The 17,764-nt window shown below is 45.1% G+C and overlaps 1 long non-coding RNA gene across 1 annotated transcript; it reads right to left on the reverse strand.

Moving 5' to 3' along the window:
- Positions 1–12,417: 12,417 nt before the first annotated feature.
- Positions 12,418–13,935, reverse strand: LOC127570951 (uncharacterized). The gene is made up of 3 exons (XR_007956430.1): positions 13,830–13,935; positions 13,633–13,722; positions 12,418–12,660 (listed from the first exon to the last, which is right to left on the reverse strand). It is a non-coding gene; the product is annotated as an uncharacterized LOC127570951 (long non-coding RNA).
- Positions 13,936–17,764: the final 3,829 nt, after the last annotated feature.

Raw genomic sequence — 17,764 nt, forward strand, 5'->3', positions numbered from 1 at the left:
GGTGGACGTCACTCGAGCATCTGAGGAACTGAGTGCCGTAATCAACAAGAATGAAGGGGCGTACCCCGATGCCTGTCACATCGTGCGGGAGACTTTAATTAGGCGAGCTTGAAGAAGTCTCTGCCGAACTCCAGGGAATTATAGACCAGTTCCAGGGAATTACAGACCAGTGAGCCTTACGTCTGTGGTGGGAAAGCTGCTGGAAAAGATTCTTAGAGACAGGATCTATGGGCATTTAGAGAATCATGGTCTGATCAGGGACAGCCAGCATGGCTTTGTGAAGGGCAGGTCATGAGACAAGCCTGATAGGTTTCTTTGAGGAGGTGACCAGGAAGATTGATGAGGGTCGTGCTGTAGATGTGGTCTACATGGATTTTAGTAAGGCATTTGACAAGGTTCCGCATGGTAGGCTTCTTCAGAAGGTCAGAGGGTATGGGATCCAGGGAGGCTTGGCCGTGTGGATTCAGAATTGGCTTGCCTGTAGAAAGCAGAAGGTTGTGGTGGAGGGAGTGCATTCAGATTGGAGGGCTGTGACTAGCGGTGTCCCACAAGGATCGGTTCTGGGACCTCTACTTTTCATGATTTTTATTAATGACCTCGATGAGGGGGTAGAAGGGTGGGTTGGCAAGTTTGCAGACGACACAAGGGTTGGTGGTGTTGTGGATAGTGTGGAGGACTGTCGAAGATTGCAGAGGGACATTGATAGGATGCAGAGCTGGGCTGACAAGTGGCAGATGGAGTTCAATCCAGAGAAGTGTGAGGTGGTACACTTTGGAAGGACAAACTCCAAGGTGGAGTACAAAGTTAATGGCAGGATTCTGGGTAGTGTGGAGGAGCAGAGGGATCTGGGGGTTCATATCCACAGGTCACCGAAAGTTGCCTCACAGGTGGATAGGGTAGTTAAGAAAGCTTATGGGATGTTAGCATTCATAAGTTGTGGGATCGAGTTTAAGAGCCGTGAGTAATGATGCAGCTCTACAAAACTCTGGTTAGACCACACTTAGAGTGCTGTGTCCATTTCTGGTTGCCTCATTATAGGAAGGATGTGGAAGCATTGGAAAGGGTGCAGAGGAGATTGACCAGGGTGCTGCCTGGCTTAGAGAGTATACATTATGAGGAGAGACTAAGGGAGCTGGGGCTTTACTCTTTGGAGAGAAGGAGGATGAGAGGAGACATGATAGAGGTATACAAAATATTAAGAGGAATAGATAGAGTGGACAGCCAGCACCTCTTTCCCAGGGCACCAATGCTCAATACAAGAGGGAATGGCCTTAAAGTAATGGGTGGGAAGTTCAAGGGAGATATCAGAGGGAAGTTTTTTACCCAGAGAGTGGTTGGGGCACAGAATGCGCTGCCTGGGGCGGTGGTGGTGGCAGGTACATTGGTCAAGTTCAAGAGATTGCCAGATAAGCACATGTTAGATAGTCTTAGGTGAGGTTTAAAGGTCAGCACAACATTGTGGACTGAAGGGTCTGTATTGTGCTGTATTTTCTTTGATTCTATGATTCTATGAACTACTATCGACACATCACCTGCAACACTAGAGGACCCAACACACTCGACCACTGCCAGACCACCATCAGGAACGCTGACCGCTCCATCCCTCGCCCGCACTGTGGTAAATCCAACCACCTGGCTGTGCTTCTTCTGCCTGCGTACAGACAGAGACTGAAGAGCGCGGCACCGGGGAAGAGGACGATGAAGAGCTGGACGGCAGAGGTGGAGGAGTGAATTCGGGATTGTTCTGAGTCGGTGGACTGGACCTTGATCAGGGATTCTTCAGCAGACCTAAATGAGTATGCCATGGTTGTCACTGACTTCATAAGGACACGCATGGACGAGTGTGTACCCACAGAAACATTCCAAGTCTTCCCCAACCAGAAGCCCTGGATGAACCAGGAGATTCGTAATCTGCTGAGGGCTAGATTTGTGGCGACCCAGAGTCATATAAGATATCCAGGTACGACCTCTGGTAGGCCATTGTGTGCACAGAGAGGCAATTTGGGACTGCACTGGAATCACAGACGGATGCTTGACAGCTGTGGCAGGGATTGCACAATATAACTTCCTACAAGGCGAGATAGGTGAGCAAAAGTGGCAGCGACCCATCACTCCCGGATGAGCTCAGTGCCTTTTATGCACGTTTTGATCCCACTCCCACACGAGACCCACATCTCCAGATGACCCTGTAATCTCAGTCTCTGAGGCCAACATCTGGGCATCCTTCAAGAGGGTGAACCTGTGAAAGGCTTTTGGTCTGGACAGTGTACCCGGCCAAGTACGAAAGATCTGTGTGGACGTTATGACTGGCGTATTTATGGACATATTCAACCTCCCACTTCTGCAGTCTGAGGTTCCCACCTGCTTCAAAAAGATCCATTGTACCAGTGCCCAAGAAGAGCGCGGTGACCTGCCTCAATGACTACCATGCGGTAGCACCAACATCAACCGTAACAAGGTGCTTCGAGAGGTTGGTTACAGTGCGAATCAACTCCTGCCTCAGAGGTGACCTGGATCTGCTCCAATTTGCCCTCCGTCACAACAGGTCCACAGCAAATGCGATTTCTCTGGTTCTTCACTCTGCTCTGGACCATCTGGACAACAGGAACTCGTACGTCAGGCTGCTGCTCATCGATTACAGCTCAGCATTCAACACAATCGTCCTTCCAAACTCATTATCAAGCTTCAACACCTGGGTCTCTGTACCCCTCTCTGTAACTGGATCCTCGACTTCCTCATTGGCAGACCTCAGTCAGTGAGGATTGGCTGATCATCAACCCAGGTGCCCTTCAAGGCTGTGTGCTTACCCCCTGCTCTACTCTCTGTACACACATGACTGTGTGGCTAAGCACAGCTCCATATACCATATACAAATTTGCCAATGACACCACACCGATCGCAGGTGGTGATGAGTCAGCGTACAGGAGCGAGATCGGACACCTGGGTGAGTGGCTCTTCAACAACAACCTCTCACTCAACTTTAATAAAACTAAAGAGCTGATTGTTTATTTCAGGAAGGGGAAGGAGGGTGAACCTGCGCCAGTCTACACTGGGGGATTGGCAGTGGAGAGAGTCACAGCTTTAAATTCCTGGGTGTTAACTTATTGGACAATGTGTCCTGGTCCCAGCACATAAATGCAATCACAAGGAAGGCGCACCAGCGTTTCTACTTTCTTAGAAGATTAAGGAAGTTTGGCTTGTCACCGAATACTGTAACAAACTTCTACTGATTTACAGTTGGAAGTATCCTGACTGGTTGCATCCTAGTCTGGGACGGCAATTTGAATGCACAAGAATGTAAAAAGCTGCAGAGAGTAGTGGATGCTGCCCAAAACATCACGGGCACATCCCTCCCCACCATCGGTAGTATCTACAGGAGACGCTGCCTCAAGAAGGCAACATCCATCAACAAAGATCCCCACCATCTGGGCCGAGGCATCTTCTCGCAGCTACCATCGGGCAGGAGGTACAGAAGTCTGAAGTCCCACACCACCAGGTTCAAGAATAGTTACTTCCCTTCAACCATTCAGTTCTTGAACCAACCAAGAGGTAATGTTGCAGCTATATAGGACCCTGGTCAGACCCCACTTGGAGTACTGTGCTCAGTTCTCGTCGCCTCACTACAGGAAGGATGTGGAAGCCATAGAGAGGGTGCAGAGGAGATTTACAAGGATGTTGCCTGGATTGGGGAGGATGCCTTATGAAAACAGGTTGAGTGAACTCGGCCTTTACTCCTTGGAGCGACGGAGGATGAGGGGGGACCTGACAGAGGTGTATAAGATGATAAGAGGCATTGATCGTGTGGATAGTCAGAGGCTTTTTCCCAGGGCTGAAATGGTGGCCACAAGAGGACAAAGGTTTAAGGTGCTGGGGAGTAGATATAGAGGAGATGTCAGGGGTAAGTTTTTTACTCAGAGAGTGGTGAGTGCGTGGAATGGGCTGCCAGCAACAGTGGTGGAGGCGGATACGATAGGGTCTTTTAAGAGACTTTTGGATAGGTACATGGAGCTGAGAAAAATAGAGGGCTAGAGGTAAGCCTAGTAATTTCTAAGGTAGGGACATGTTCGGCACAGCTTTGTGGGCCAAAGGGCCTGAATTGTGCTGTAGGTTTTCTATATTCTATGTTCAACTGGAACAACCGGTCCAGAGAGCTGGGTAATGTTAGAGATCTGGAAGAGTACAAGGCTAACAGGAAGGAGCTTAAGGAGGAGATTAGGAGAGCCAGAAGGGAGCATGAGAAGGCCTTTGTGGGCAGGATTAAGGAAAACCCCAAGTCATTCTACAAGTATGTGAAGAGCAAGAGGATAACACACGAAAGAATAGGACCTATCAAATGCATCAGTGGGAAAGTGTGTATGTATCCGGAGGAAATAGCAGAGGTACTTAATACTTTACTTCAGTATTCACTATGGAAAAAGATGTTGGTGATTGTACTGAGGACTTGCAGCAGGTTGAAAAGCTTGAGCGTGTAGATATTAAGAAAGAGGAGGTGCTAGAGCTTTTGGAAAGCATCAAGTTGGATAAGTCGCCGGGACCCAATGAGATGTACCCCAGGCTGCTGTGGGAGGCGAGGGAGGAGATTGCGGAGCCTCTGGTGATGATCTCTGCATCATCGATGGAGACGGGAGAGGTTCCGGAGGATTGGAGGGTTGCAGATGTTGTTCCCTTATTCAAGAAGGGGAGTAGGGAGAGCCCAGGGAATTATAGACCGGTGAGTCTTACCTCAGTGGTTGGTAAGCTGATGGAGAAGATCCTGAGAGGCAGGATTTATGAACATTTGGAAAGGTATAATATGATTAGGAATAGTCAGCATGGCTTTGTCAAGGGCAGGTCCTGCCTTACGAGACTGATTGAATTTTTTGAGGAGGTGACTAAACACATCGATGAAGGGAGAGCAGTAGATGTAGTGTATATGGATTTCAGCAAGGTGTTTGATAAGGTATCCCATGCAAGGCTTATGGAGAAGGTGAGGAGACGTGGGATCCAAGGGGACATTGCAGTGTGGATCCAGAACTGGCTGGCCCACAGAAGGCAAAGAGTGGTTGTTGACGGGTCATACTCTGCACAGAGGTTGGTGACCAGTGGTGTACCTCAGGGATCTGTTCTGGGGCCCTTACTCTTTGTGATTTTTATAAACGACCTGGATGAGGAAGTGGAGGGGTGGGTTAGTAAGTTTGCAGATGACACAAAGGTTGGAGGTGTTGTGGGTAGCCTGGAGGGCTGTCAGAAATTACAGCAGGACATAGATAGGATGTAAAACTGGGCTGAGAAGTGGCAGATGGAGCTCAACTCAGGTAAGTGTGAAGTGGTTCATTTTGGTGGTTCAAATACGATGGCAGAATATAGTATTAATGGTAGGACTCTTGGCAGTGTGGAGGATCAGCGGGATCTTGGGGTCCGAGTCCATAGGATGCTCAAATCAGCTGCACAGGTTGACTCTGTGGTTAAGAAGGCATATGGTGTATTGTCCTTCATCAATCATGGAATTGAATTTAGGAGCCGAGAAGTAATGTTGCAGCTATGGAGGTCCCTGGTCAGACCCCACTTGGAGTACTGTGCACAGTTCTGGTCGCCTTACTAGAAGAAGAATATGGAAGACATAGAAAGAGTGCAGAGGAGATTTACAAGGATGCTGCCTGGATTGGGGAGCATGTCTTATGAAAACAGATTGAGTGAACTCAGCCTTTTCTCCTTGGAGCGACGGAGGATGAGAGGTGACCTGATAGAGGTGTATAAGATGATGGGAGGCATTGTTCGTGTGGATAGTCAGAGGCTTTTTCCCAGGGCTGAAATGGTTGCCACAAGAGGACATAGGTTTAAGGTGCTGGGGAGTAGGTATAGAGGAGATGTCAGGGGTAAGTTTTTTACTCAGAGAGTGGTGAGTGCGTGGAATGGGCTGCCGGCAACGGTGGTGGAGGCGGATACGATAGGGTCTTTTAAGAGACTGTTGGATAGGTACATGGAGCTGAGAAAAATAGAGGGCTATGGGTAAGCCTAGTAATTTTTAAGGTAGGGACATGTTTGGCACAGCTTTGTGGGCTGAAGGGCCTGAACTGTGATGTAGGTTTTTTATGTTTCTATGTTTCTAACCCTAATCATCACTTCAGTACAGAAACACTATGACCAATTTGACCACTTTGCAGTACAATGGACTTTGTTGTTTTGTTTTTGTTCTATAGAACCATAGTTCCATAGAACCATAGAACCATAGAACAATACAGCACAATACAGGCCCTTCGGCCCACCATGTTGTGCTGTCCTTCAAGCCACACCTAAGACTATCTAACTCCTTCCTCCCACGTATCCCTCTATCTTAAATTCCTCCATATGCTTATCTAACAATCTCTTGAACTTGTCCAATGTATCAGCCTCCACCACTACCCCAGGCAGCGCATTCCATGCACCAACCACTCTCTGGGTGAAAAACCTCCCTCTGACGTCTCCCTTGAACTTCCCACCCATTACCTTAAAGCCATGTCCTCTTGGTTTGAGCATTGGTGCCCTGGGAAAGAGGCGCTGGCTGTCCACTCTATCTATTCCTCTCAATATCTTGTATACCTCTATCATGTGTTCTAATTGTGTTCTTTCTTGTATAACTTTGTTTAACATATGTTGTTAATGTATATTTTTCTTGTGAATGTCGTCTCCCTAATGCTATGTGCCTGTGATGCTGCTGCAAGTAAGTTTTTCATTGCACCTGTGCACACATGGACTTGTGCAGATGACAATAAACTCCTGATTTGACTTGAAATGTTGTTTCTTCAATAAAAGCTGAAGTAGCAATTTCATTTCCAAAACTGACATTTTCCCATCACTGCAAATTCTGAGTTATAGTGAAGCCCTCGTCTGATAAACTGCTCTTTAGAGAGCACAGTGGAGTTATGGTCAACACCTCAACTCAACAAATTGTAATGTCTTTGCAGTGGATGTGATCTTAACTTACATGTTCAGCTTCGGATGCACAGACTGCACTACCACTGAGCCATGAAAGTAGTGTCAGTCTAAAAACGGTTTTCATCAGCATGACAATTGCACTGATTCAGGATGTGATGATTCTGTAAAGTGCCTCATTGTTAGGATTTAATGAGTTCTTCAGTTCTGACACTCCACATTGGCATCAGCCAAATGGATGACTGGTCTCGAATCTATTGTGTTCGAACACTTACATTGCACTTACCCACCCTGCTTTCTTTTGTAGTTTTATTCACCATTAAGAAGGATTGAATTTATTTCTGCATGAGAGAGAAACCTTCTTTGAACTGGTCATGCTAGAAAAATGTAATCCCTGTGTATGTTTTAAATTATGTAAACAATATGCAGCACACATATTGATTAAAATAGGCACTGATTTCATCCACAAACCATTGTAAATAGACTCTTTAGTCATCAAGGAATTTTAATTTCAAATAGAAACAGCTTTAAAAAATAAAAGGCTTCGTATACTGCATTATGTCAAATGGAGATTGACTTCTACATTTGAGATAAAATAATACAGAAATATTCAAAACTGGTACAGTTTTAAGGCACACAATGTATTTTTATCCAATTTGTACAAATTTATAGATGTCATTTTTTATATAGACCTAGATGTATGGTAAGTGTGAGAGGTAGGGGAACTGATGAACTGGATCACAATAAAACAAGGTGCACAGGGTGCACTTAAACTTTCACCTGTGCCCTTCTGCATGAACTTTCTGTGTTATATTTTGCTTGAGGTGCAAGAGGACAAGAGATTCAGGACAATGAATTGTAATTTTTTCTAATAGCTATATACCAAGTGTGTTTACACTGACTATTGACTTCAGAGTGCGCAGACAGTAGCTGATTCCTTCAGTCACATCAGGGTGCCATTCACTATCTCCTTAATGAAAGAATATCAATATTTATTCATATACATTAAAGTCATATAACATTGTATTTGAACAGTAACTGTTCACAGTTACTATGTAATGCTATGGTAACAAAAAATCTTTTATAAATTAACTACTATTGAACTTTCTATGAGGGTACCTCCTCTCTTGACCAAAAGACCAAGGGACCTTATGGTAGGACTTTGACTCATGCTGGCCTGAGTCTGTGGAGAAATCTACTCCATCAAGAACTGGCCCCATCTCCTTTAGGTATTGGATACACAGTTACATAGGAACATAAGAACATAAGCAATAGGAGCAGGAGGAGGCCATCTGGCCCATCGAGCCTGCTCCCCCATTCAATAAGATCATGGCTGATCTGGCCGTGGACTCAGATCCACCTGCCTGCCTTTTCCCCATAACCCTTAATTTCCCTTCTATGCAAAAATCTATCTCACTGTGTCTTAAATATATTTACTGAGGTAACCTCTACTGCTTCCCTGGGCAGAGAATTCCACAGATTCACTACTTTCTGGGAAAAGCAGTTCCTCCTCACCTCCATTCTAAATCTATTCCCCCAAAATTTGAGGCCATGTCCCCTGGTTCTGGTCTCTAGTTCTCAAGTTTTACTTTCTCTTGACTCTGTTTCAGGTGAATTGGTAAATTGGTCTATTATTAAAAAAATTTCTATGCCATCCATACAGATCTTTTCATCACATCAGTACATCGAGGTAGTATAAGGGAAAAGCAATAACAGAATGCAGAATACAGTGTTACAGTTACAGAGAACGTGCAGTGCAGGCAGACAATAAGGTGCAAGGGCCATAATGAGGTAGATTGTGAGGTACAACCTGTGTTGGGTTATCATCTTGTAATTGGACAAGCTGGGCTATCAGAATTCATCCCAATTTTCATCTGTGTCAATTGTGATAGGTAAGACATGTTCAATAATCCAACATATACCATGGTGAAATGACATGACCAAAGATAACTCCTTGGACACGTTGTTTATAACTCTTCCAAGTCATCATTTCAGCTTCATATAGTACTGATTTCCCACTCCAATTTGCTTCAGTTTCAGACTTCTTTCTCTAACGCTGCCTCTGCCTGACTTTTTTGCTCTTTTGTCTGCTTCTCATCAGCTGACTATGCCAAACTTGGCTTCAACAATGAGAACCTTATTCATGGCCGTATTTGCAGAAACAACTCAGCTTGTTTTACATCAGTAGGTGCATTAGAAGTGTTCTAATAAGTTCTCCGAAAGTTTGCCAGATTGTGATCCAATGATAACTGACACTTCTTTGAATTTGGATCAAACATTTGCTTGATGAGGGCCTGTTTCATAACTTGCACTGTGCATTCCGCTCTCCATTAGACACTAGGTAATACAGTGGAACACTGGTCTGTTTTGTTCCATTTTTACTCATAAATTGTGCAAATTCCTCTGAAATTTGTAATCTGGCACAATCTATTCTGAAAATCCATATGAGGCAAAGTTTGTTTCCTTTCACTGAAACAATGGGCAAGTTGCTATATCACTATGTTTATGACAAGAGCAGACACATTTCTAACTGCAAGAATCTTTTCTCCTCCATTGCTGCATAAACACACCTGTCGTTTCTCCAATAGTTGATGATTCAGTTTTTCGTTGTACAGTAATTCTAAAATGACACTAACTGATACACTGGTGTTGACCGCCATGGTTACTGGATTTCCAGCTAACACTACTTGCATAACAATGCCATGGGGAATTGTTATACAAGTAGTGTATAACAATTGTTGCACTCTTGCTGGACATCCTTGCACTCTTGATAAAATGAATCTTAAGCAAATTCTCCATGTATCGTTGTTATTCAATGGTGCTGAGTGACTGATGATCCCTCCTCCCAATATTTGCTATTGTTCTCTTTTAACGGATCAGTTTGGCTATATTCTTCCAATCGCCCTAATGTTTCTATTGGGGATAGTCATCTTGGAATAGCAGTGCAAAAACCTGTGCATCTTTCACTGGCCTCTCCACCTAACCTAGGTCCAGGGTCTGCTCCGCTGCAGAGGCCTTGAAATAAAACCAGATTTAATTTTAACTTTTAGCAAAAAAAGTGCATCAACAAATCTGTCCATTGGTTGGCAAGAGATCCTCAAGCAACAAAAACATTGAGCTGCGTAATTCATGGTCCGAATGACTTGTGCCAAACTACCACAATTTTCAGGGGTTACAATTGCATGTATGTACAACGTATGTACAAGATCAGTACTGGTCTCAGAACCCTCAGAGCAATGGTTCTTTCCTCAACCGTTAGCGAATGCTATTCTCATTATGGACAATTTAAGTCATCAACTAGGGAGACTTTAAGGAATGAGAAAGGAACACGGGGACAACATAGAGGAGTGAAATAAAGTGGATGAATTAGAGTCAGAGGATTACAGGCAGTGAAATAAAGAGAGAGAAAAGAAGACCAAAAAGGAAAATAAAAAACAACAGGAAGTTGATATTCTTTACGTGCAGGAACGTAAGAAGCCCAATACATCACGGGCACATCCCTCCCCACCACCTGTAGTATCTACAGGAGGTTCCTCCTCAACCTATCATCAAAGATCCCCACCATCCGGGCCACGCCATCTTCTTGCAGCTACCATCAGGCAGGAGGTACAGAAGCCTGAAGTCCCACACCACCAGGTTCAAGAACAACTACTTACCTGCAACCATTCAGTTCTTGAACCAACCGGCAAAATCCTAATCACCACTACAGTTTAGCAACACTATGACAACCTTGATCACTTTGCACTAACGTGGACTTTGTTTTTTTTTGTTCTAAATGCGTTCTTTATTATAAAAATTGTGTATAACATATATTTTATGTTTTTCTCGTGAATGCTGCTTATCTGATGCTTTGTGCCTGTGATGCTGCTGCAAGCAAGCTTTTCATTGCACCTGTGCGCACATGGACTTGTGCAGATGACAATAAACTCAACTTTGACTTTGACTTTAAAACCTCCAACAAAACCATGCAAAAACATGTTAAATGGTTCCCATTCCAGGCCAAAGAAGCTGAATGGCATTTTATTAACAGTTATTAGGTTGATAGAAAGGTACATTTTTGTTGCCAGAATTAATTTGTGGTGAATTTAATCTGGGATGAATTCTGCCTTGAGATTCGTAGATGCTGAAGAAGGTGTCCCGAGAAGTTGTTGTGTGGCACATCATTGACTGTTACAGTCATGGTCCTGCTGTAGCAAGATTCTGTGGAGCCCAAGGCAGCAACCTCTACTGAATATGCCTTTCACGCTTTGGTTGCATGCTGTGCCATTGCTGAGTGTGTAAAGGATTGTCTCCAATAAATACAGAGGTGAGCATCAATCTGCAGGTGGGAGCTGGGTGTTGAAGCAGACTGGTAGCTGGGGGTCAGGAAGCAAGCTGGGGCTTCAGTGGTGAATTGGTCCCGATGGTTGCATTGTCAGGGTATAGGGCGGGGATTAGAGACCTTCATAGTTTGGGATGAGGTGGGGTGTGGTAGGTGGGGTGTGGAGGTGGGGTGTGGTAGGTGGGGTGTGACAGGCGGGGTGTGGTAGGTAGGGTGTGACAGGAGGGGTGTGGTAGGTGGGGTGTGACAGGTGGGGTGTGGTAGGCGGGGTGTGGCGGCTGGGGTGTAGTAGGCGGGGTGTGGTAGGTGGGGTGTGACAGGTGGGGTGTGACAGGTGGGGTGTAGTAGGTGGGGTGTGGTAGGCGGGGTGTGACAGGCGGGGTGTGGCGGCTGGGGTGTGGTAGGTGGGGTGTGGTAGGTGAGGTGCGGTAGGTGGGGTGTGACAGGTGGGGTGTGACAGGAGGGGTGTGGTAGGCGGGGTGTGACAGGTGGGGTGTAGTAGGTGGGGTGTGGTAGGCGGGGTGTGACAGGTGGGGTGTGGTAGGTGGGGTGTGGTAGGTGCGGTGTGACAGGTGGGGTGTGACAGGTGGGGTGTGACAGGAGGGGTGTGGTAGGTGGGGTGTGGTAGGCGGGGTGTGACAGGTGGGGTGTGGCGGCTGGGGTGTAGTAGGTGGGGTGTGACAGGCGGGGTGTGGCGGCTGGGGTGTGGTAGGTGGGGTGTGGTCGGGGGGGTGTGACAGGTGGGGTGTGACAGGTGGGGTGTGGTAGGCGGGGTGTGGTAGGTGTTGGCACTGTCAGGGAGAAGGCCTGAAGGAAACGAGATAAAGGAAGCTGCTGGGTCCCGGACTAAGGCCTACATCAGAACCCCAGGACCTAACACCCTGTGCAGTGCTCTGTGGAAGCTTTGTGTGTGCAATGATATCATTCTATGAGAGCCCGACATGGGAATTGCACTGTGTCATTGGTGCAAGAGCAAGAGCAAGTCAAGAGCAAGTCAAATTCCCAGGTTGGCAGGATTTAGGCATGAAATTATCGTGATGGCATGAGCAATATTTATACATCCAGTGTTGGAAAAAGAATAGCTTTTGTTAGAATTTCTAAGTCTTAATGCGTAAATCCAGCAAGTTATTGAAAATACTAGGATGGTTAAGTACACAGTACTGTCTGTGAAATATATATCATCCAACTTAACTCTGGAACATTCACCTGGATTTATATGTAAACTATGGTATAAGAATTAACATGCCATAATTTTTCCAACAAGATCCCATCTGTTATGTAAAATCAGCCTCAAATTTAGATATTTAAATTTCATTACTTTCTCCTGTATATTTTCATCTTCATTGCTAATTAAGCGTCACTTCAGAAAAGCCTCCTTCTTCTGCTGGTTCAGGTGGATCAGGTGGAAATACTTGACAAAGATCATGGAGTTCTCCCAGTATCCTGCTCTGTGTCAAACAAGGTCAGAAAAAGACATGAAATTGTCTTTTATAATATACTTACTGTTGGATGTTAAGCCTTCTGGGGCACTTGCTTTTCCTAATGTTTTAAATATTTATACATAAGTCAAGAGCACATGATGTCAACGTTGCTTGTTGTAACTTTACTAACGTAACTTTGCTGTAACTGCTAATCAACCTGCTGTGTTCTGGTCCTGATTACAATCACAGACTACACTCTCAATTTACTCAATGAATTTATAATTCATAATATAGCCATAAATAATGACACATTACAACTTATGCACAGTTGAATATTATTACGTAAATCTGTTAAAGCTGCTTTAAGTACTGTTTTGAACCCTCAAGTTAAAATTACAGTTTGTTCTTAATTTTCTCATGGTGTGTTGATGAGATTTGCTATTGGCATCCCCTTGAATCTGGACAAGCTGTTGTGCTTGGTGTCCAAGGTTTCCTGGTGGGTCACTTTCTGCTGACAGATTTTCCCAGAGTCCCCTTCATCTCTTGGCCACACTGAAGCCTTTGTTCTTCCCAAGGGAGCAAAGGCATTCTCTGCAAATGTGCCGCACTCAGTGGATGAGCATACAAAGATATCTGGCAAAGTCAACCTCCTGCCCCAGGGTTTTCCACAGGCACTCTTCCTGGATGTGGTCTGGTTAACTCTGCCTCAATCTCTGACATGTTATTCTCTCTCTAGTATGCACAGCCTCAGTTTAAATGGATCAACTCTTTTGTTAAAATAACAAAAAGAATCACACTAACTTCCATACAGTATCATTTCAAAGCCACTGAATTTTGGGACTAGAACCCACACTGGCCATTTTGATAAGCTAATTTAATATTTCCTTTTAATTTTTTATCACCCATCCACTATTAGCAAGCTGAAGGCATTTTATGAAAGTGCATGCACATGGACTATGTGTGTGTGGGTGTGTGATGAATGATCTTGAAATCACTGACCTCCTCGTGTTCTCCAGTTGCCACTGACTCTGTCCATATATGTTCCTTTCTTTTATAACTGGCTCAGCATCTTGTGAGTGGTGGAGTCAACTGAGAAACAGAAAGGTTAGCTTTCTTTTCTTTACCCTGTCGAAAATAATAAAACATAGAGCTTTAATCGAAAGCCCTGTAAATGTTGTAAACATCAAGGTTCATACCAGGTTCACTCCAGGGTTTTGAGCATAAACAGAGGCTTGTGGCACAGCTTGAAGTTAATCCTTTTACTGCCAAGCTGTTGCTTTTCTTTCTCAGCCTTTCTCCAGCAGCGATGCTCTATGTGCTCTTCCTCTTTCATTAAATATAATTGTTCCATCGCACTCAATGACATCACTTCTGAGTGGGCAGTCTTAAGGCATCATAAGCCTATAGCTGTGCCTTATGGAAGCCAAGCCCTTGCTATAGTGTAATGTTGCACTTTTCTGGAGATTCTGTCGGGTATGTAGTGAAGAACGTCTCCTGGCCTGTCAGGGATATCTGAAGGACAGCTTCACCAGTCTGGGGCCTTGCTCAGTCAGACCTTGTCACCAGGTGGGTTCAGTGTGCTCCTGGACCTCACTGATTGTGTTCCTGTTGGGTCCCATCAAAGGGCAACAGTCTTTTGCAGAGAAGCCAAATGATCAGTTGGAAATAAAACACAACGGTTGGCGGAAGTTTGAAATAAAACCAGAAAATGCTGGAGACAGTCAGAAGGTCAAGGAGTGTCTGTGGATGATGAAACAGAATTTACGATCCAAGGCAAAGGCCCGTCATCAGAAGCTGATAGGTTTGCCAGGAGGTGGAAGGAGATCAGAGGGGATGAACTGCAGCAGGATAAAGGCATCACAGTGGTTGCTGAGAAACCTATCGAAAAATCAGCCTGTTGTTACAGAGCAGTTACAAGTTGATGGAGTGGAAGGTCCAGTGGTTGTTGAGTAGGGATGCTTTGGCATTGTTTATTACAGAGGAATCGAATACAAAAGCAGGGAGGTTATGCTTCAGTTATACAGTGCATTAATGAGACACATCTGAAGTACTGGGTACAGTATTAGTCTCCTTACTTAAGTGAGGCTGTGAATGAACTGGAGGCAGTTCAGGGAGACTTATGAGACTGATACGTATAATGGGGGAGTCGCTCTATGAGAAAAGTTTGAACAGGCTAGGCTTGAATCCAATGGAGCCTCGACAAGTGAGAGAGCATTCAATCAAAAAACATGGGGTGGTGGTGGAGGTTGTTTCTCAGACTGGAGGCCTGGTGCGCTGCAGGGGTCAGTGCGGGGTCCACTATAGTTCATCACCTATATTAAGGATTTGGATGACATGTTGTTAACATAATTAGTAACTTCGCAGGTGACACCAACATTGGTGGCATAGTGGACAGTGAAAAAGGTTACACATGATTACAACAGGATCTAGATGCATTGGATGCACGGGCCAAGGAATGGCAGATGCAAGTCTCTTCGGACAAGTCTGAGGTGTTGCATTTTGGGAAGCTAAATCAGGGCAGGACTTACACAGTGAATGGTAGGGCCCTGGAGAGTGTTGTAAGATGGGAAGGCTTAGGGCTAGAGGTATATATTTCCCTGAAAGTAGTGACATAGGTGGACAGGGTGGTGAAGGTGGCATTTATTATGCTTCCTTTCATCGGTCAGGGCATTGAGTTGGGACATCATATTACAACTGTACAAGTCATTGGTGGGAGCACACTTGCAGTATTGTGTGTAGTTCTGGTCGCTGATCTATCGGAGGGATGTTGTTAAGCTCGAAAGGGTGCAGGAAAGATTCACGAGGATGTTACCGGGACTGGAGGGCTTGAGTTATAAGGAGAGGCTGGACAGGCTAGGACTGTTTTCCCTGGAGCATAGGAGGTTGAAGAGTGTCCTTATAGAAGTATATAAAATAGATAAGGTGGATGGTCACAGTCTTTTCCTGGGATTGGGGAGTCTAAAACTAGAGGGCACAGATTTAAGGTGAGAGGGGAAAGATTTAAAAGAGGCCTGAGTGTTAACACAGAGGGTGGAACGAGCTGCCAGAGGAAGCTGTAGAGGCAGGTACAACTGCAACGTTTGGACAGGTAGAGGGATAGAAAAGGTTCAGAGGGATATGGGCCAAACATCCAGGCACGTGGGACTTACTGAGATAGATATCTTTGTTGGCATGGACCAGTTGGGCTGAAGGACCTGTTTCCATGCTCTATGACTCTATGACTCTATGAGATCCTAAGTGGTTTGATAGGGTGAATTTGAAGAGGATGTCTCCTCCAGTGGGAGAATCCAGAGCTACAGCCCACTTTTTAAAAATAAGAGGTCACTCATTTAAGAAAGAAATGAGGTGAATGTTTTTTTGCTCTCAGGGGGTCATGAGTCCTTGAAATTCCTTTCCTCAAAGGGTGGTGGAAGCAGAGTCTCTGCACATTTTTAAGGTAGCGATAGATTCTTGATAAGCAAAGGAATGAAAGGTTACTGTGGGTTTATGGGAATGCAGATGTGAGATTACAATCACTTTGTGCATGATCTTATTGAGTGGCAGGGCTGGTTTGAAGGGCAGAATGGCCTCTCCTGCTCCACATTTGTAGGTTTGCATTCAATGTAGCTCCTTGCCTATGGAGAGCCAATCAGAGCTGCAAGTACATCCTCATTTTGAATCTTGTCATTGTAAATAAAGTGGATACATTTGCCAGCTCTGTGTAAGGATCTGCTTAATAGACTTGTGCAAAGCCACTGCAAAATCTTATTGGTTTATTAGTTTACCATTGTCACTTGTACCGAGGTACAGTGAATAACTTGTCTTGCATACCATTTGTACAGATCAATTCATTACACAGTGCAGATACATTGAGGTAGTACAGAGCGCATTGAGGTAGTACAGGGTAAAAACAATTACAGAATACAGAGTAAAGTGTCACAGCTACAGGGAAGTGCATCACAGGTAGACAATAAGATGCAAGGTCACAACAAGGTAGATTGTGAGGTCAAGAGTCCATCTCATCGTATAAGGGAACCGTCCAAAGGTCTTTTTGATTGTGGGATAGAAGCTGTCCTTGAGCCTGGTGGTACATGCTCTCAGGCTCCTGTATCTTCTGCCTGATGGAAGAGGAGAGAAGAGAGAATGACCTGGGTGGGTGGAGTCTTTGATTATGCTGGCTGCTTCACCAAGGCAGCGAGAGGTAAAGACAGAGTCCATGGAGGGGAGGCTGGTGTCTGTGTTGCGCTGGGCTGTGTTCACAACTCAGAACTCTAGAAACAATACTCAGACGAAAGAAATTAGGTGATTGTCATCACAGCAACCATCAGTAAAGCCTGAACACCAGATCCAGCAGAGAGCAGATGGAAATACGTCCCAGCATCTGACGTGAGACACTGAGCCTGTGTTCCAAGATGTCATGAAAGTGTGGCCACTGCCTGTAAAGCCATGTGTGGTGAGTGTGGGTCCCTGTGAGCCAAGTCCTTCTCCTGATCCCCTCCCTCCCCTGGAATTGCAGGTCCGAGGGGAGCTGGTCGCTGCTGCTCCGGAGGCACAGTGTTACTCACGGTGGTCAGCCTCAGTCCCACATGAAGGCATCACGACTTGCGCTCATCACGATGTAACTATCAAGACAAACAAAGTGCAATACAAGTATTAGAGTTGCTGAAGTTAGGAAGTTGAACAGCAAGGTCTGGAAAATTAACTTCAACTCATAAAATATTCCTCAACATTTACAACACAACCTCCAAACACAATTCCTTTGAAGTTCTTCCACACATAAAATCATTATACCTGTTCTTTCCATGCTTTCTGTTCTGTTCAACGTCTACATGGATTTCACATGCATTATTTGTATAAATTGCTTCAAGTATCATGAAAGCCTAGCCAGATAAAATTGGCTCGAGTATTCTGTTAGACATTGATTATGTTGAAGTCAGTTGGGATCTGCAGGACATGAAGAATCCAGCGTTTGAGCTCCAGGCTCTGTAAAAGCCTGTTGAATGGTACTGGACTGTACTCTTGCTTTTAGACCGGCTGCCAATTCATCCTGAATTTCATTTTTGTGCATCCATCTGTCTCATCTAAGTCCTGATGCAAATCTTCTGTAGCAACATTCATACCCTGAGGCTGGGACCCAGGCACGAACACTGAG

Source organism: Pristis pectinata, chromosome 5 (genome assembly GCF_009764475.1).
Source record: "Pristis pectinata isolate sPriPec2 chromosome 5, sPriPec2.1.pri, whole genome shotgun sequence".
NCBI lineage: Eukaryota > Metazoa > Chordata > Chondrichthyes > Rhinopristiformes > Pristidae > Pristis > Pristis pectinata.